Source organism: Limulus polyphemus, unplaced genomic scaffold, assembly GCF_000517525.1.
Source record: "Limulus polyphemus unplaced genomic scaffold, Limulus_polyphemus-2.1.2 Scaffold1847, whole genome shotgun sequence".
NCBI classification, from domain to species: domain Eukaryota; kingdom Metazoa; phylum Arthropoda; class Merostomata; order Xiphosura; family Limulidae; genus Limulus; species Limulus polyphemus.
The window spans coordinates 99,080-121,250 of NW_013667457.1; the positions used below are offsets into that span (position 1 = coordinate 99,080).

Sequence of the window (22,171 nt, forward strand, 5' to 3'; positions counted from 1 at the left end):
GACCAGGAGCATTTACAAAGTTCGAACATTACAAATCATTTAACGTCAGCGGATTCACATCGGACATTAATACTTTTACGAGAACATTACCTAACGTCATCGGTGGAAATTCAATCTCCAACAGGCGTATGAACAGTGAAGACAACAGGGCTAGCTAGCTCCCTCTTAAGTGAATTATGCCTATGTCAACTCGAAATTAACTCACTCATCATGAACTCTCCATAAGATATCAAGGAAGTCCCAGACTATAAAGAAGACTTTATATTGCTTGTAAGTTTGTGAAACTTTTGTATATAAATCATTGTTTGCAATAATTATTGGTAATAACCGTTATTGTAAATTGTATTGTTGTGTGTATATTAAAACGCATATGTGTTAAAAAAGAAAAACTGTGTGTATCAATCTTGTTGGTAAATATCATAAACTGACTATATATCGGCTTTAATTTAACTACTAAATCCAAAGCACAATTTAACTACTAAATTTAAATGATCAATTAACGCAATTTTAGGCCATTTGAAATTCTAATACGTAACACGTCCTACATATTTTATCACTCTTGTTCTTGTCTTTGATTTTTTGCTCCCAATATTTCCTCAGAAGCTCTCAACATCAGTAAAAATGAACATAAATATATAAAGTTGTAAAGTGTTCCTACCTGGATAGTGATAGATATGGACGCCAGATCTCGGGGGTCTAGGGGTTCGTTTCACTGTAGCATATAAAGGTTCGTCTCGGCCCTGAAACGGGCAGAAAGTTCATTGTAACTTTACAGCTATTGAAACTTTCCGTTAAGCATCAATGCTTTGCTATTCGATATACATATATACATACAGTAAATACTTGACAACATTTTATACCAAACAGAAATGATTTTTTAATTTTGTTTAGACAGAATGATAAAGTATAGCTTTTTAAAAACAAACTTTGATGAACAGTGTGTGTGTAAACAATGAAAACGAAATAACTCAATTTTAAAATTACATCTTCATAAAAAATAAAGTTACGTTACAGCATTAATTGCAAAACCACCACCCACCGCCAACTCTTGGGCTACTCTTTTACCAACGAATAGTGGGATTGACCGTCACTTTTTAACGCCCACACGGTTTGGTGGGACGGGGATTCGAACCCGCAGATTGCCAGTTGATCACCCTAACCACTTGGCCATGCCGGGCCCAACCACTACGTTGTGTGTATATAAGACTACTGTTTGACAAGATTAAACTTTTGAATTTTAAACAGCTATGACAGCGATTAGATTTTTAAACTTTAAATGTAAAGTTGGACGACTAAAGACATGTAATAATTCAAAATAAAGTTTAATGAGTCTTCTAGTTGAATTCATATTAATTTAGAAAGACTGATCATTGTGTATTATGCTCAACATATATATATATATAACTGTGACGAGATTAATTTTAAATGGATTGTTGATAAAACGTTGGACCAAAATGTACTCATGTTTGCAAAATATGTGATACGGTGGTAATCAAAAGGTCAAGGTCAATAAAGATTATGTGTGACCTATGCTCTGTGATTGGTAAAAGTGTAAACCTTTAGAATAACGTACTGCTTCAATCAGGTCGTTTTCTTCTTGAGTGGACAACCTTGTTGTAGCATATGGCTCGGGATAATAAACTGTGGTACCCTGGACCAAAGGACCAAGACTTTTTGAGGTTCGGTTTACGTTCATCATCTGGAGCGTTTCTTGAGGCTGGAGCTTTCTTCTAGAGTAAGTAGTGCTTCCTGGAAACCAAACCAAACCTTCACTTAAATATTTATACTGATATAGTAAACTTACAGTGATGTATTTATGTCAAAGGTGTTACCAAATACTAAGGTCAGAGTTCGAGTTTGTAACGTATGAAACGAGATTATTGTATTAATAATAAGTTCCAAAAAAGTTAAAAAAATCGTGAGTGATTTAGTCAACTAAAGGAAGTGCTGATGAGAGTTTGTTTCCTTAATCGCAAAGCTACACAATGTATCATCTGCATTGTGTCCGCCTCCGGGATCGAACCCCTAATTTTAACGTTATGTGCCCATAAGCTTCTCACTGAGTCATCAGGGTACGTTAATAGTGAATTAGAGAAAAAACACACAATCACACGTGTGGCAGCTATGTATTTAATGGTTTTTCAATCAGTAACTTGAATAATACATTTCAAACATTGAAGGTATATCTGTCTACATAAAATAAGTATATGTGTGGTTTGGAAATGAGCTGGTTATCCAACTCAAAGGTGTCAGCACAAATAACTTTAATACCCAAAGAAATTATATATGTATACAGTAGGGTCAAAAACCCTGAGCCTTATCACATTTTTATCGACAAATCTATGTTACAGTAGTGTAAACAGACTTAAATATGAATAGTTCAAAGAAATATATCTTCTGATATGGCAGTAAAATTACTTTTTTTTTAATATCCCATCTGATAATAATAATAAATCCCAATTTACAGTTTCATAAAAAAAATTACACAGGATCTAGGTTTGATATGCTTTTGTAGTTTTAATTATGAATTATATATAGCCCTGTTTCTGACAGAGAGTTATAATATCCTGTTGAATACTATTAATACTTGCTCCTGATACCCAGATTTTGAAAGCGTCCTTAGATCTGATGTCTCTTATTAGATATGTCGATCGGTTTGTCATTTTTGATCACACCATTCGACTCAAAGTGTCTACTGTACTAGAAGTTTTTCGTGAGTATCACGCGTTATGGAATAGGTTTAACTCACTTAAGTTTAACCTCGCAGTCATTGACACGCCCCGCACGGCCGTCAGTTTCTTTTAGAATTATACGTAACTAATCTCATACGTGAGTAATCTAGGCAGGTCAATTAACTGTTTTAATTACTTTAACTACACAGAACTAACTGCCTTTACATTTTATAAACTTTGTTTATTCAAATACAAAATACCGCAACAACAACAGATACGTTTCGTACTCGAAGCACGAGTTTTCCCCCAGTTTTAAAGAGAGAAGCAGATGCCCAAAGAACTGGTGAAGGTTTCTTTGGTTAGACAGTAGCTCTTATAAAAAATGTACATAGTAAACGAATGGTTGTAACTCGATGATGAGATTTTAGGGATGTAATCTAAAAGAAATTTGGAGAAGTACCAACAATCCAACAGCTATGTAAAATATCAGCAATATAACGTGTCCAAGTGACGACAAGAATATAATGTGTCACAACTCCAAGTGACGACCATGATGCTAAATTTATGTCCCACTATAAGAAGTGAATACTGTTATGTTAAACTTATGACCCTACGAAACAAGTAAAGATAAAGAACTGTTTAATTGAACCACCTGAATACACAATATGTAAATAGTTTATATTAATTTGCATTACTATAAATTGAAACTTTAAATATACAGCTATCATAAAAACTAATTTTCAAAATATTAATACTAACTATTACAATTTCATAAACATCGTAATCACCAGTCTTATCATGTGCTGCCACCTGTTGTCTGAGATTTTATACATTTCAGAGACATCATTGCACATAAGATCAGAACGTATGGAACTAAATAATAATATTCAAAGCTTAACCAAATGCTTACTTATTCTTCTGTACACTGTATTGGATACCTAATCTTAACGCCAATCATATGTAAAAACAATGTTGATTTAACATTTTAGTAAGTAAATTATATGCACATAATGACTGTTTGTTTATCTGAACGACGCATTATGCACGTAGTTGACTCAATTGACAGGTTAGAGAACCCTTTAGTACAGGCATAGCTATCCATAAGGAAGGCAACTAGTCGCAGCACCGCTCACATGAAGTAGTTACTCTGAATAGAGGAATTCACTGTCACTCTTATGACGCATCCTTAGCTGAAATTGCGATGCGTGTCTCGAAGCCGAGACCATCAAACCCACAGCCCGATTCGTTAACTGCTATGCTACGCTCAAACCATATAAAAGAGTGCAAGCATTTTCTAACTACAGTAAGACGAGATATTTTAACTAGAGTCACTACAGAGTCATGATGTTATGGAAGCATTTTGCATTACAGTATTTACTCTGATTTTTATATCAGATATTTTGTCAAGCAGCGAAATTGTACAAACAAATTTAATTTATTCTCAGAGCTTTCTACCTTTACTTTTTGCTATGTAGTGGCGGTAAATTATTCCATCATTTTACATTCGGAACCAATGATAGGCTTAAAAAACACGTGAATGAGGCTTAGAAGATCGAATACATTTAAAATGTTTCCCATATATTTTGTATTGTTTAATGGTTTGTTTACTTGTAGTTTTTGTCTATTATCCTTCGTGTATGAGTGAATAAGACTATGATTTATTGGTGAAAAATGAAATGGGACTGGGTATGGCCTACTGATTAGGGTACTCAGACTGTGAACCCAAGGGTGTGATATAAGAGTGAGGGCGAAACCTCATTATTTGATCATATAGGAGTAGTCCAAGGGTTTGCGGTGGGAGCTGTTAGCTAGCTTCATCCTCTCTGGCCTATAAGCCCAGAATTAGGGACAATTATACGCAGGTAGCTAGAAATAAATTCTTATCAATAAATGTTTCATTCGTGAGGTTAAAGCTGTGAATCGTGAAAAGCTTTTATTAATCAAGAGAACCAGACTAGCTTGTGAATATAGTTAAAGACAAGAACTAGTGTTTGTGGGTTCCCCAAGTAAATTATGTTACATTTTTTATTACTTTCATTAATAATATTGGTTTTACTAGTTAGTATATCGAATGGAATTACTTTTTATTTTCATTTGTAGTTTATTATTTAGCATTATTAGCGTAATATGTGGGTTTATAACTAACCTAAATCTTCTAAGTTGGCCGAACCTCTTGAGGTATATTGGGTTTACGGCCAAAAATATTGTGAAATGAGAGTGTATCCAACTGATGAAACAATGCATTCTAATCTAATCTAAGTAGAAACTTAAGAAAATTATATATTGATTTGTTATATTATTGGCCAGGTTGATTTTTATTTTCGCTTTAAGTACATAAGTTACTCTGATTGGAAGTTATTTTGATTTACCAACTTACCACTATTAGAGCCCTCATGAGGATATTGTCTTCGCAAAATGACGTAGACTGTGGTAATAATAATGACAACCACCATTAAGGACACGCTTACTGGTAAAATAATGTTGAGATCAAGGTACAGTGGGATATGTTCCTTTTCCATGATTTCCGCTGGAGCAGCTGAGCCTATTTTTTGCCCATGAGTGGAAGATAAAACACGTAAATAAACATATAATTCAAGTATTTTGTTTATATACTCAGACAGGAAATTAATGCGTATCAAAAACAAAAAAGGAAAAGAAACAGAAACACAGAAATCAACTAAGGGACCTTTTTTATGCTACTTTAAAAAAAAAACACTTGTGATGCATCACTTCAGAAATTCCTTTATCACTGGAGCTGCACAAACGAATCGATTCCCTAATCAACTGCAGGTATTATTTTAAGAACAAAATAATAACTTATCAAACATCCTGAAATACTGTTGTCCTGGAAGAATCTGATTGAAATGCCCTATTAAATTTTAATTTTGCTAATAGAATCCCAAAATATCGCCCCTGTTAATAAATGGTGATAAACGTGAAAAAGGAGTCAAGCTTATTCGTAACGATAACCGTGTGTCCAAATAACGATTAAATTCGAACTAGTGCGATGCAGTTCGTTGATTCTTGCTAATCCAATTCAACAACGGAAGGGCTTTGTCTGCACGAGTGTAGGCGCATAATGAGCTGATTACAAAAACACATCGCAACAGCAATCTCGAGGAAGCATCCAGCGATGGTAAAAAAAAAAACTAGAGTTAAACATCTCCTGTTGGTAAAACTGACGCAGTGACAGTACAGGCCTGTTTAACGTTAGATTTGTCCGTGTATAGATTTGTGTAGCTCTCACCTTTTACCAGTTGCATAACTCGAGGTGTTTGATAATTCTATAGTATTTGACAGTTTTATTATTATTAAATAAGTTTAACCACTGATAATACTGCATTAGTTTATTTTGTTTGTTGGTCTTAGAGTAAAGCTACATTGGGTAATCTTCTGTGTCAACTGTGGGGAATCGAACCCAGGTCTTTAGCAGTGTGATCCGTAAATTTACTGCTGTCCCACTGGGAGACATATTGAATTCACTATCATTCAAACAGAAACATTTAAAAAAATCTGAAAATAAACTTTTGTGAAACTAACATAGCTAAATTAAATAATAAGCCACGTTAGAACGTTTTGTTCTAAGAAATAGACCATATTGACGATTTCTAAAAGGTTGGTTTATATTTATAGGTAGGTCATAACAAGCGACGAATTTTCCGAATAAAATATAACATTCAAAACATTTTTGATAGATAATCGCTCTACAGCCATTCACATTCTAATATCAAAATTTGGAATTATTTAAATAGGTAAAGTTTACTTTCTAGGAAAAGTTTTAATAATACAGGAACATTTTCGGTCAAACATCTCTAGCCAATAGGTAACGTTTTCTTTCCACAAAAACAGCTTTTAACAATAATACAACAAGAGTTTTAGACCTAGTCAATATTACAATATTTTATTTATGGTACGACTTAAAAATTTAAAATCTTTTCTTGTAATTTCATTTTATGGAAGAAAAAAGTTCCTGGATTACCTGAAGAAACTGGCAGAGTTAAAAATCCATATTCAGCCTCTGTGATTCCCGCGGGACTTTTAGCAGTAACCTGCAAACGGTAGCGAGTCAGGTAGGAGAGATTTGATAACACTATGTCCCTTTCGTAAAGGATCAACGTGGTCAGAAAGAATCCTCCACGTGTTATCCGTTTCAACTTTATATCGGAGAGAGAAGTAACTAATGGGACAGCCCCCGTCGTCCCAGGTCGCTAGGTGGATGTTAACCCAGGTGGAGTTTACCGAGAGAAGTAATTGTTTACTTGGAGCTATTGGAGCTGTAAACAGATATTTGTCATTAAGTTATTTTCCTATAGACGTGAGACTGTACACTCCAGATTTGCAAAGAGCTGAAATGTTTGAACATTCCTATCGCAGTATATTAAAGTTTCTGCACATTACAATATATGAACATTACTATTGCAATATATTAACGTTTCTGTACATTACAATACATGAACATTACTATTGCAATATATTATCGTTTCTGTACATTACAATATATGAACATTACTATTGCAATATATTATCGTTTCTGTACATTACAATACATGAACATTACTATTGCAATATATTAACGTTTCTGTATACTACAATACTTGAATATTCCTACTGCAGTATATTAAAGTTTCTGTATACTACAATACTTGCCGTACTTCTCCTACACCATACTGTTATTTCTTTACAGTGTAAATAACATGTACACATGGTTATCTTTTCCTCAATATGTTTATACAAGTTTCGTTTCTTGCAAATTGATCAACGTTGTCACAACAAAAGTCAAAATTAAATTCAAATATCTTAATCTCAGTTAATAAAAAGCAGAATAATGACTCGAGATGATAGCTATAAGACCAATAAAAAGGCTTATTTTATTTTGACGAGGTTAATATATTTCTAATGTAGAAGATAATTTAGGAGAAGCCAACTTGGCAGATGTGGAGTTAACAGAAATCACTTTTATACATGACAAAGTCAGACAGGGAGTTAACTGATCAACCCAGAAGACGGAGAGTTAACAGAAACCATTCGGACACGTGATAAACTAAACTAAGACAAATAGTTAACATAAATCACGCTCAAAGCACTCGGTCATTAAACAAAGTCAGACAGGAAGTTATACAGTAGAAATAGCACATCACTTTGATATTAGACAAACACAGACAAACAGTTATGAGAAATAACTCTGACAAACATGGAATTAACTGAAAGCACTCTAACATTAGACAAAGATGGATAGGGAGTTATATAGTAGAAATAAATGATTAATCTGACAGTAGACAAAGATGGATAGGGAGTTATATAGCAGAAATAAATGATTAATCTGACAGTAGACAAAGATGGATAGGGAGTTATATAGCAGAAATAAACGATTAATCTGACAGTAGACAAAGAGGATCGAGAGTTATATAATGAAAATAAACCATCAATCTGAAAGTAGACAAAACACAAACAGAGTGTTATCAGAAGTAATCCTGACAGAATTGTAGTTAACATGAGATCGTACTAATATGTAACAGATCACAGGGAGTTAGCAGAAACCAAGCTAACCAATAAGAAGTTATCAAACCTCACTGATATGAGACAAAGACAGGGCTTTACATATGTTAATTTTACACACACGAGGTTAGTAGAGGTCGCTGTGGTGTTTGAAAAAAACCCAACAACAACAGATATAAACCACCCTTATATAAATGGAGTTAACTCAAACACAGAGTTAACAGAAATCATTTTTATAGCCAAGAAGATGAGCAAGTATCATCATAATGTGTAGAAAAAAAGCACAAAGTTAACACAAATCAAATGGACACGTGACAAAAAAACAAACATGAGATAGCATAAAAACATCAAGATAACTGGTGAAACACATAGGGAGTTTGTAAAAATCATTCTGACAAGTGACAAATAGAGATAGGTCCATTTAAAAAATAAAACACAAATTAAACGAATTTCTCTTAAAGTAGATTGGATAACAATATCTTATGTTATTGAATGTGTTTTTTAAGTATAATTCACAGTCAACTGCATGAAACAAAGGGCCCATAATTTTTTTAAAAATCATTTTCAAGTATATAGTAACACTTCTTATTTGAAAATTTAATAATTGAATTACTAAAGAAATACAACCATGAAGTTTTCAACATCTTGTAGCCCAACTCAAAAGGTTTTTATGGTAATGTTTGTTTTTCATTCAAATGAGTAGTGTTACCCCATAAAATGGCAACTGTGCAAGAAAAAGACATCACTCCATTGGAGTTCTTTTTTTGGGGGTATGTTAAGGGTATGTGTACTGCACATCACGGAGCTAAAGACCAGGAAAATGAATGCCATCGCCACTGTAACTGTGGACACGTTGCAGCAAACATTGGCTGAAATCGAATATCGGTTAGATGTGCTGAGAGCCACTAATGGCGCACACGTAGAAGTCTACTGACACGTCAATAAAACTGTTTGACTTGGGTTTCAAGGTGTTGAAAACTGCATGGTTTTATTTTTTTTAGTTATTTAATTATTAAATTTTAAAATAGGGAAAATAATTTTGGAACACCTTGTATATAAAAATTTTGTATCATCAGTTTTCACGCATGCGTTTTTGATGATATTTTACATGTATTCGTAACTGACCTTAAGGAGAATATTATATTTGTTTTTGTAATTTTCTAATAAATCACTGACTCTAAGTGTTGTTATTTTTCTTAATAATGTTTATTTATGTACATCAGAAACTCTTAGGTACATCACTCGTGACATTGTAAACATATTTTTTAAAGATCATAACTTACCCATTCCTTTGGTTTTAACTGTAAGAGTTTTGCTCGGTTCTCCTTTTCCTGCGGAGTTAAAGGCTTCTATATAAAACTGGTATCGAGTACCACATTTTAGATTTGTGACTTTGTACTCACTGGTGTCAGGAGGAATTCTTACTTTACTCCAATCTGTTCTGTCCTCTTTGTAGTAGAGAAAGAATCCTGAAAGATTCACATCAAAAATGTGAGCAATGTAAACCTTATGTGCATATGCAACAATCACGTAATAAATACACGTGAAGAATAGAAACCTTATGTCCCACAATTATGTAATACATACACGTGAAGAATAGAAACCTTATGTGCATGCAACAAGTATGCAATATATACACGTGAACAATATAAACCTTATGTGCATGCAACAATTATGTAATATATACACGTGAACAATATAAACCTTATGTGGATGCAGCAATAATGCAATAAATACACGTGAAGAATAGAAATCTTATGTCCAACAATTATGTAATATATACACGTGAACAATATAAACCTTATGTGCATGCAACAATTATGCAATAAATACACGTGAACAATATAAACCTTATGTCCAACAATTATGTAATATATACACGTGAACAATATAAACCTTATGTCCAACAATTATGTAATACATACACGTGAAGAATAGAAACCTTATGTGCATGCAACAAGTATGCAATATATACACGTGAACAATATAAACCTTATGTGCATGCAACAATTATGCAATATATACAAGTGAACAATATAAACCTTATGTGGATGCAGCAATAATGCAATAAATACACGTGAAGAATAGAAATCTTATGTCCAACAATTATATAATATATACACGTGAACAATATAAACCTTATGTGCATGCAACAATTATGCAATATTTTACACGTGAACAATATAAACCTTATGTGGATGCAACAATTATGTAATAAATACACGTGAAGAATAGAAATATTATGTCCAACAATTATGTAATATATACACGTGAACAATATAAACCTTATATGCATGCAACAATTATGTAATATTTTACACGTGAACAATATAAACCTTATGTGGATGCAGCAATCATGCAATAAATACACGTGAGGAATAGAAATCTTATGTCCAACAATTATGTAATATATACACGTGAACAATATAAATCTTATGTCCAACAATTATGTAATAATGACCTGGGATTGGAAGTTCTACACCAATATTACTATTAGCTCAGATTATTGTTCATAACTAGTATTTAAACTGTCAAACATTCGATTTTTTTTTCACATCACCCGTGACTTGAGTACTGTGGCGATGCAAATATTTCAAGACCCAAACTTGTATTAATTGCATCATGGTGTCGTTATAACTGTTGGATGGCCAAATAATCGTACTCTGTTTGATATTTCTTAAATTATAGTACGTAAGAGGTCAGTTTGAAATTCGATTTGTTTGTTTGTTGTTGTTAAGAGCAAAGCTACGCAATGGGTTACCTGTGCTATGCCTATCGATACCCAGTTTTTAGTGTTATAAGGCTTCAGACTTGCCACTGAACCAATGGGGTGGGGTGGGGGAGGCTGGAAATCGGAATCCTAAACCATAACTATCTGACGACTGCAGTTTCAAGTAATATAATTTATTGATCCAGTTAGGATTATGTTAAAGTGTCGGTCAGTTGTATTTCTATATTGTTTTGAAATAGGTTTTGCTGCCTAACACGCCTTCTTAAATAAATTTGCATATGAACTATGAGCATTTAAGATGAACGAGCCAACAAGGTTATTGTCATAAAAACCTCTGACAAAGAACTAAATCACGTTCATATTAACAATATTTTTATAATTAATTTCAATAACTACTTGTGGTTGTATTATTTAAAATAATTTTCGAACTAATATTAGACATTTTTAAAATAATTTATTTTGTTTTGTTTATGTAGTATATTTGTTTAGAATTAACCTAAGGCTACAAAATCGGTCAAACCTTTTGATATATCATTGGTATTAAGGACAAAAATATTGCTTACAGCGAGGTTCCCCATCTGATGATTTAATGTATTCCAATAATTGTATATTTACCTCTTTCAAGAATTTATTTATAAGATTTAGTCCGTGCTCATTAATTCATGTTAATTTGGAAATATACTTTTGTTTTCATATATACGGTGTTTGCTTATTTTTGATCAGAAGTTCTTAATGATGAACTTTTCGTGTTCTTAAGAAATTATTTCTGAGTGTAATAGTTTTGCATTATGTTTTTGTTCTGGGGCAAAGCTACACAATGGCCTTATCTGCGCTCTGTACATTGCGAGGAATCGAACCTCGGATTTTAGTGTTGTACATCCGTAAACTTACCGCTGACCTACCGGGAGGGGAACATTTTTTTAGATTAATGCAGTTTTCACTATTTATGGGAGTATAACTGTGCTACAAAGAAATGAATATTTAGTTGGTGATTTCTTTTTATTTTAACTTTTGCTTATGTTACTTACCATTTCATGCCAAAATGTATGTTATATGTGGCTTATTGGACAGTACAAACATTTGAAGGATTCTATTTTTCAGATGGTAGATGACAAACACCACAATCACCTATTTAATATCGGGGGTTTCTGTTCAATAAATTGTATTCAAATATTTGTGATTAATTTAATTAAAAAAACACTGTACATATATAAAAAACACAAAGTTACTAACAGAAAAAATAGAGTTAAATAAAACCAAGAATTCACCTGATAACGCGTTATTTGTCAAACGGTCTTTGCTCATCACGAAAAACTGAACTGTAGACGATGTGGTAGCTAATAGTTTTAAAGATGGTTGGAATGGGGGATCTGAAAAAATCACCAAACCACTTGTTTCAGAACGTCTGATGATAACTCAGAAAACGTTTCAGGATATAGTACGTTTAACAAAATAAAAGTACAACGAAAAATAAGCAATAATTTTATTTCATCAAACACACGGTTTCTCGAATATCATTTCATAGGTATAACCCTTTTCACAGAGATACGCCATTGACAGAACTTCACAAAGCTAAAATGAACCTTAAAGTTAACACTCACGTTTCAAATGATGACACGAAATTTTAATATTAATTTAACTCTAAACACTTGTGAAACTTACTTTCAGTTATGGACATAAATAACTTTATCAAAGAAATATAGTGAAATGCACTTATAGATATGTAGATGACGCTGTACAGCAACCTTGCTTGAAAATCAATATAGCTTGTCTTTTTGCCCATGATGGAATAATTTTGAGAGTAACGTGACCCTAGTTTGATGTGAAGTTACTTAACTATAAAAAAGGATGACCGGTTTGTTTGTTGGATTTTGCGCAAAGCTGCACGAGAGCTATCTGCGCTAACCATCCACACATCTGCGCTAGCCGTTCCTAATTTAGCAGTGAAAGACTAGAGGGAAGGCAGCTAGTCATCATCACCCACTGCCAACTCTTGGGCTACTCTTTAATCAACGAATAGTGGAATTGGCCGTCACATTATAACGCTCCCACGACTGAAAGGGCGAGCATATTTGGTGGAACGGGGATTCGAACCCGCGACCTTCAGATTGCGAGTCAAGCGCCCTAACTACTTGACCATGCCAGGCCTACGCTAGAGGAAAGGTGAACATCGACCACCGCCAACTCTTGGGCTACTCTTGTCAGACCGAATAGCAGGAATTGGCTGTCTTTCTTATAATGCTTCCACTGCACCATAGTGCGGACCGCGATTCTTTTTGGCGATAACGGGACGCAAAACAAGTAACTTCAGCTCCACAATTAGGAATACTAACCATCGAAGGGAGAAATTTTTTATACATTATATATATAAATTACAATGGTCAAGCTAGACGGTTAAAAAGTGAATAGGGTCAGTAGTGTGTAAAAGGAAACAAAAATGAGAAGATTCAGACCATTGTTGTGACAGAATTTTTCTGAAGTTAAAATCGAGACCGGGCCGAATTTGAACAACCAGTGACTTTGCAGAACATTTAGCCAATTAAATTACCGCACCTCGAATGGCAATTTCCAAAAAAGGCACTTAAGAGCCCTTCCGAATTTCGACGTCAATAACCCATGAACCGAAAACTGAAATTTGTGTCTTTGGAGATGAAACAGCCGGGTTGGTTAAAACAACTGCCTGGTAAGCAGAGTCTGTTTGTTTGTTGTTAAGCGCAAAGCTACCCAATGGACTATCTGTGCTGTGCCCACCACGAGTATCGAAAGAGTTACAACTCTTCAGACTCACCGCTGAGTACCTGGGGGAGGGGGGGCGGTAAGCAGAGTCACAAGTTCAAATCTTTACCGGCTCAATTCTCACTTCTTCAGAAAAGTTCTTACTACACAAGAGAATGTGCAAATGATATCGTTATATAAGAGAAAACCATTTCTTCTGAGAACAAGTCAAGAACAGAGCAAAACCTAATAGAATCGTTACGCAACTTTAGAATAAACACAATTGTTTAACATTCACACAAAGTGAAATAGTAAACAACACTTTTTTCGTTCAACTACTATATTTCCAGTGAATAGAAAAAAAACTGAAGTCAAGAGTTCACTGATCAAATAAGAGGTTTGTTTGTTGTATCCATCGCGGGGAATCGAATCCCTGATTTTTAGCGTTGTAAGTCTGTAAGTTGTCCCACCGGGAGACCGAATACGAGGACTCATTCAGCTGTCATAACTGTAGAAGTACTATCAGTTTGTAAAATGATTAAAAAAAAAAAATTAGCCTAGAATACGTGATTAAGGCTATTCATAATACTCAGCTGAATAAAAGCAAGGTCACGATTAAACTCGTAATAAAAATAAAGATGACCTGTCTGAAACAGAATGAAAAAGAGGCAGGGGAATTGTTCATATGTTTGTTTGTTTGAAGTTAAGCACAAAGCTACACAAAGGGCTATATGTGCTCTGCCCACCACGGGTATCGAAACCAGGTTTTTAGCGTTGTAAGTCCGCAGAAATACCGCTGTGACACTAGGGGGCGCGTTCATATGAAAACAGACGGCCAAAGAGGCAATGAAGTGCGAGTGTTATGATTGCCGCAACTATAAGTCGCTTGGCAACGTCAGTGATGAAGAAACAAATAGGTAAGAAAGCTTGTTTACAGATGAGTTAAACTCCCGAACGTATTGGTAAAAAATTGTGGAAATAAATTATTCTTCCATACACACACACACACACACTCATTCAGATGTTAATTTCATGTATGATCTTACAGAAAATTAAAAAAAAAAGAAAGAAAATCTTCTCAATAATATCATTGAACTGAAGACAGGCAGACAAAAAAAAATCCAATAGCTTCTAAAATTGGACAAGCTTTCTCGCAATGTAAATAGAGGCACATAATAATTTAAAGAGACATAGTACAGGAAGGTAACATGTTGTTTCTGAAGAATGTCCTCATAATATTTCTTTTTTATTCTTTTCCTCACGAAAAACAAAAAGCAATTACGTTGGAAAATGCCTGCAGGAATAAGAACTAAGCTTTGACATATCAAATATCTCTTGATCTTGGGCTCATAAAATCGAACCTTGCTATTCTTAGAGCCTGAAGGAGGACAAGCGTGTAAGTAAATATGATAGGAAAGTTCATCATTTTCGTTACAAAAGCCCGGCAACTGGTAACAATGGTACGTTTTCTTGTTCAGTATTCTAGAAAATGTGCACGAAATTGAGTTGTAAAAAAGTGAAATAGGGGTAGTTTATTTGTTTTGATTCAATCCTAAGATATTTTCACTGAATTATTATAAATCTGAAAATAAGTTAAACAGATACAGACTATTCTGAAAAATAACATAATTTTCAATTGAACTAAGGCGTCAGTAGCGATTGAAGTATCTTTGAAGTACCAAGAATTAAACCGAAAAGTTATTGTTTGTTTTTGAATATCGCGCAAAGCTACACGAGGGCTATTTGCGCTAGCCGTCCCTAATTTTGCAGTGTAAGACTAGAGGGAAGGCAGCAGGTCAACACCACCCACCGCCAACTCTTGGGCTACTCTTTTACCAACGAATAGTGGGATTGACCGTCACATTATAACGCCCCCATGGCTGAAAGGGCGAGCATGTTTGGTGCGACGGGGATTCGAACCCGCGACCCTCAGATTGCGAGTCGAGCGCCCTTACCACCAGGCCATGCCGGGCCTTGAAAAGTTATGAGGCATGTTGAAGCCTGATATAGTAAACTTGCTGCAACTGTTTCACGTACGTGTTATTAAATAAGTTATGTTAAAATCACTCCACTGTCTTAGTCTGAGTTATCCAATACATATATATATATAGATTACCATTTTCTAAAGTTCGTACTGTCGTTTCTTCTGAAGCCGGACCTGTACCTTTGTCGTTAAATGCTTGAACAACAATAGCATATTTTGTATAACGTCTTAGGTTCGTTAGATGACTTTCTTCTTGAAACCCCAAGTCTTTGACTTTTAATGTCTGATAGACGTAGGTGTCCACAGATCCTGCTAACTTATATCCAACGTAATAACCTCTTATGGTTCCATAATGAAGGTGCTCCTCTGGAGACTGGTAAAATCAATAAAAATGTAAGTGAATCGAAAATTTGTATCTGAGAAAAACAACAACAATACAACTTAAAAAACAACAACAACAACAGAAAAATACATCCCTTTACTTATATATGCTATCTAGTTTTATTATTCCGAGAGATAGAATTAAAACACATGTGTACACGCGCTTAAATCCAGGATTCATCTTACTTTGAGCTATACTGACCAGGCTTGTAAGCTACACGGAGGTGTAGGAAGCAAATTAAAAGTGAGGGGATACAAGGTTTATTTTACCGAGCGAAGAGAGGGTATGCACGCCACAGGCAAACCCATTATGACCGGAGTCCAGGACTCGCCTTAGGGTCCTAGAAGCTATTGGATTCTGGATTAAATTTTATGCATTCTCCTGATTTTCCTGAGAGTAACTTTCCTAATTTTGATGCATTTTTACTGGGAAATATTGAAAAGTGGGAAGCCCCTGCTACACCTTGATAACCTAGACCAAAATTATGTGTTGTCTTTTAAATATAGCGTTTACATTGTTGACTTCGTTAATTCTCAAGTTATTCATTCACTTGTTTGTTTTAGTGCAAAGCCAAATTGGGCTATCTGCTGTGTCCATCTCGGGAAATCGAATCCCGTAAACTGACCGCTGTCCCACAGGGAGACGATGAGTTACTCATAGTCCGAAAATTCGAAATTAAATAAATCTGTAACTCTGACTACAAGTTTGTTTGTTTTTAATTAAGCACAAAGCTACACAATTGGCTATCTGTGCTCTGCCAACCACGGGTATCGAAACCCGGTTTCTAGCGTTGTAAGTCCGCAGAAATACCGCTGTGCTGCTGTGACTACAAGTGAACTAATAGTTTTGTCTTATATTAAGCCACTTCTACAAATCAAATCACCTGAGTTGCCACACATGTTAAAACACTCACCATGTACACTACAAAATACACCCAAGGATGGTGGGGTGGGGATGGATCTAGTTACTAGGGTGTTAATAGTAGTACGACCTTTGGCTTGGATAATTCTGTGAGACATCTGAAATAGTAAGTGATGCACTGTTTGCACTTACAAAATGCCCACAATCGGGTACAGCACAGCATCCTACACGGATGCTAGTGTTGGCTAGTTACATATAGCCGTAAATGATGCAGAAAAGTCTGTGTAATTTTTGAAACTATAGCTGTTAGCATGCTTTCATAAGTTTTTGTTTTTCAATTTACTATTAAGTTCTCAATACCAGCAAGTTACTAATTACTTTAATCAATTAGTATATCAGTTTCTATACTTCAAGCACAACGCTTTGACATCTGGCTTATGTATCAATACTAACCTACTTTTATGACGTATTTCAATATTTACACTCACCAAGTTCTCTTACAGAGCATGCTGGGTGAGCCATGTTATATGGAGAAGTGCAAACCTATTTGGCAAAAAATTCATCTCCACTAAATATACATGTGAATTTCATGATGCGTTGCTGTAGAAGGTTTATAATTCTCAACGGTTGGTGTTAAGATGTTATGAAGTATAGAGCTTATGGGCCTTCAAAGAGGTTTTTGGACGCAGCATGGATATTTAGAATGAATGTCCGAGACGTTTTAGCCTGCCTATTTCTACGTATATTCACTGTGGGTAATGTCCTGAGGATCAGGAAGATCATGGATAATGTACCAAAGGTTAGAAATGTCATGAGTAATGTCCCGGAGATCAGGAATATCATGGGTAATATTATGAAAATCAGGAAGATAATGGGTAATGTTCCAAAGATCAGGAAGATCATGGGTAATGTCCTGAAGATCAGAAACATCATGGGTAATGTTCCAAAGATCAGGAAGATCATGGGTAATGTCCCAAAGATCAGGAAGATAATGGGTAATGTCCCGAAGATCAAGAACATCATATGTAATGTTCTGAAGATCAAGAACATCATGGGTAATGTCCTAAAGATCAGGAAGATCATGGGTAATGTTCCGAATATCAAGAAGATCAATGACTTGCTAGAATAGCAAGTTATTCTGGCTACCCCTATTCAATCTCATCTCGGTCAACGTTGTGAAATGGAACCATAGATTTAATATTAAATACACTACGTAACAAAAGAACGAAGGTTCAACGGCTGCAGACCATCATATCCAAAGTTTGCAGGAAACTTCAGGCTTGGAATATTGTATTCAGTGTCAAAATTATGATGAAGAACAATAGAAACCCAAGAGTGGAATCCTACTATTCATTGTCTGTTTCGGCTAGACAGGTCTAGGTTTGAATACGATTACGTTTTCCCAATATGAAGAATGATTGAGATAGTATAATGGTTTGTTTTTGGAATTTCTTTCCAAGCTACTCGAGGGATATTTGCTCTAGTCGGCCCTTATTTAGAAGTAATAAGCTAGAGTGAAAGCAGCTAGACAAAACCATCCACAGCCAACTCTTTGCCTACTTTTTAACAAAGAATAGTTGGATTAACTGTTGCATTATAACGCCCCCGCAGCCAACTCTTTGGCTATTCTTTAACAGTGAAAAGTTGGATTGACTGTTACAATATAATCCCCCCCCACAGCCAACTCTTTGGCTTTTGGATTGACTGTACATTATAACGCCCCCACAGCCAACTCTTTAACAATGAATAGTTGGATTGACTGTTACAATATAACGCCCCCACAGCCAACTCTTTAACAACGAGTAGTTGGATTGACAGTTACAATATAATGCCCCCACAGCCAACTCTTTGGCTGCTGTTTAACAGCGAATAGTTGGATTGACTGTTACATTATAATGACTCCACAGCTGGAAGAGTGACAGTATTCTAACTCGCGACCCGCAGATCGCGAGAGCCATGCGAGGTTGTAGTGTAATGGTGTAGGCCTGTTATATTTGGTTTTGATTTGGTCACAAGTTAGGATAGCCACAAACAGAGTGCTATAGCATGACTTTTTGAATATTGCTGCGCTGATAGAAATGTATGGAATGAGATCTTGCTTACATATTCGAGACGTATGTGTTTTCATAGTTAACATTGGAGTTTACAAATCATTTAATCATTTTATTATCACTAATCGTATTCTTGGAAGTAAAGTTACTGACTCAAAATTTTAAAAACATAGATCAGGTAGAATATATACCTTTCCTCTGGAGATATAGTTTCATCTTTACACAGGTTTAGAGTAGTACATTTGAAATGATCAAACCTTTTCTGTTTCTGAATGGAGCTTTCAACGCAATCATGAAGTGCAGTCAGCTAATCTGATCAAGTTATTCTAAGAACCGAGTTGTGGGCATTGAACAGATAGCCCATTGCGTAGCTCTGTGTTTAACAATAAATAAAATAAATTTCGTTATCAAATTTTAAATGTTCAGTCGTTCAGCGGTAAATCTGTGAGCTCATAATGCTAAAACTCGGGTTTCGATACCCGTTATAGACACAGCACAGATATCCCATTGTGTAGCTTTGTAATTAATTAAAAGCAAACAAACTTTATAAAAAAAACAATTTTTTTCAATCATACCAAAAGAAATGCATCCAAATTCACTGTCTTCATATCTTCTTCTATTTCTAGATTTGTTAATATTTCTTCCTGATTTCTATAAAGATATAATTATACCTTTTTTATACATAAATAGTAGTTTTTGTTTGCTATGCTACTTGAAGGCAAAAATGGTTTATTAATGTTCCTACCTTCCACATTACTTTTATTGACTGGGCACCAGTAGCTTGAGCTTCAACATGAACAGGGGGTCCTCCAGGAGCTAAAGTATGATTACATAAAATATGTGTACTACATACAACGTAACACTCACCGATTATTACACTTGTTTCCTTTACTTATATGTTTTTTGTGTCATTAAATAAATATATGGGAATATAAGTAATGCAAATTTTTAATTTCACCTTTATGTGTTTCTTTTGAAGTGTTTAAAGAAGACTAAACCTTTCAATGCTGTAATAAAAAAGATATGCATATAGATAGGGTCACTATATTGTCCCTAGGACTGAAAGTTTCTTTATTTTCTGATTTTCTTTTACTAAAATATTTAGATTACTCCTTCTGCTCCTGGTATAACTCTACATATTTCGAAATCTTATTCATATACTGTACGGAAAACCTAGTTTTTAAACTGCTAAAGTAATAATGCAGTGACGTCATTCAAAGCCCATTCATACATAAGTTTATTGAAAAATTAAAAATGGTAAGTCGAATTATTGAAAACTTCAATAAGGGATATATAACTAGAAGTATTTTTTTTTTACCACCATTTTCTTTCTTTTTATTTTCAGAAGGATTTGATAAATATATATATATTACCTTCTTCATTTGTTTTAACATGTACCACTTGACTAGCTTGACTTGTTCCTAGCCTGTTGGCAGCAAATACTCGAAAGGCATAAGTCGTGAAAGGAAGTAAGTTTAGTACAATAAAAGTGGTTTCATTTCCTCCAACTGTCGAATTTGACGAGTGCTGCTGCCACTTATCTAAGACAAAAAAAAAAGTTGACTGTTTTGATTAATTTTGATAAAGATACTAGGGCTATACTACACTAGCCGTTCCTGATCTAGAAGAGAGACTAGAGTGAAGTCAGCTAGTCAAAACCACCCATCGTCAACTCTAATTAAATAGTAGGATTGACCGTCACATTATATCACCCCAACGGCTAAAAATGCTAGTAGGTTCGATAACGGGATTTGATCCCGCGACCCACAGACTACTAGTCGTATGCCGTATCCACTAGGCCATGCCACCAATCAGTTGATTCAGATTTTTACTCTAGGCATTTATACAGTCTATGCTCCACTAGGCCATGCCACCAATCGGTTGATTCAGATTTTACGATTTATAACTCTAGCTGCTTACTTAACGGAATTTGATCCCGCCACCCACAGACTACGAGTCGTATGCCGTATCCACTAGGCCATGCCACCAATCGGTTGATTCAGATTTTTACTGATTTATAACTCAAGCTGATTACTAATAAGATTCGTGTTAAAACAAGCGGGTTGTTTGTTTCTAAACGCAAAGTTGCATGTACTATGTATAATCTGAGTTTGTTAAAACAAGCGGGTTGTTTGTTTCTAAACGTAAAGTTGCATGTACTATGTATAATCTGAGTTTGTTAAAACAAGCGGGTTGTTTGTTTCTAAACGTAAAGTTGCATGTACTATGTATAATCTGAGTTTGTTAAAACAAGCGGGTTGTTTGTTTCTAAACGTAAAGTTGCATGTACTATGTATAATCTGAGTTTGTTAAAACAAGCGGGTTGTTTGTTTCTAAACGTAAAATTGCATGTACTATGTATAATATGAGTTGTGCCCACTGCAGGGATCTAACCTTGAATTTACCACTATAAAACCTTAAGCTTGCCGCTAAGAAGCAGAAAGACGAGGGGCGGAAGCAAGTTCTAGATTAGAACATTTTTCAAACAGGAAATAGCTTTCTTCCGTTTTTAGATTTTAAAAAATAATGCTGATAACTAAGGTCTCTTTACCCAGACCTCTAGTAACTGTAAAGAAACCTTAGTTCAGACCTCTAGTAATTCCATGGCCTTGCGTTTAGGGCGCTCGACTCGCAATCTGCGGGTCGCAAGTTCGAACATTATTGCCCTTTCAGCCGTATTGGCGTTCTAATGTGTCAGTCAATCACACTTTTCGTTGATAAAAGAGCATCGTAAGAGTTAGCGATGAGTGGTGTTGACTAGCTGTCTTCCCTCTAGTTTATCATTTCAAAAGCAGGGACGGCTAGCACAAATAGCTTTTCGCGAAATTCAACAATAAAACACACAAACAAACCAGTTATTAATTCTAATTAAAAAAGAGACTTGAAGTAAAAAATTAAATAAGGATAACAAAAACAAAGCACAAATCCAGCATTACCAAATGTAAAAAAAACAAAACAAAACAAAAAACAACTACAATCTCATCAACTTATTCAGAAAGTTTCCAAATAACATCCCTGAATTATTCAAATATTTGCTTCCAAGACGACAACTTTTGGCTTACACACGAAGCACAGAACGCATTTGATTGTATTTACGTAAGACTACGAAGTACGTATATACGTATTTCAAATCCAAGTTAATTTCTTTTATTAAAATTAACCGAGTATGTCAGTAATTAAGGATTTTTATAGTCCCATTAGTTCAGGCAAAAAAAAAAAGAAATCTTTATTTTTGAGTGAAAAATTTCTTTATGATACTTATAAAATACCCATTACTCA

The 22,171-nt window shown here is 34.8% G+C and overlaps 1 pseudogene across 1 annotated transcript in view; it reads right to left on the reverse strand.

Annotated features, from left to right (window-relative positions):
* Positions 1-22,171, reverse strand: part of LOC106465139 — a 148,005-nt pseudogene that overhangs the window by 6,121 nt on the left and 119,713 nt on the right. Inside the window, exons 14-22 of the transcript XR_002611899.1 lie at positions 20,266-20,433; positions 19,638-19,708; positions 15,731-15,971; positions 12,168-12,269; positions 9,452-9,637; positions 6,652-6,946; positions 5,050-5,214; positions 1,574-1,749; positions 659-740 (exon numbers count right to left, since the gene is read on the reverse strand). The product of XR_002611899.1 is annotated as a Down syndrome cell adhesion molecule homolog (transcript). The remainder of the gene's footprint in view (positions 1-658; positions 741-1,573; positions 1,750-5,049; positions 5,215-6,651; positions 6,947-9,451; positions 9,638-12,167; positions 12,270-15,730; positions 15,972-19,637; positions 19,709-20,265; positions 20,434-22,171) is intronic.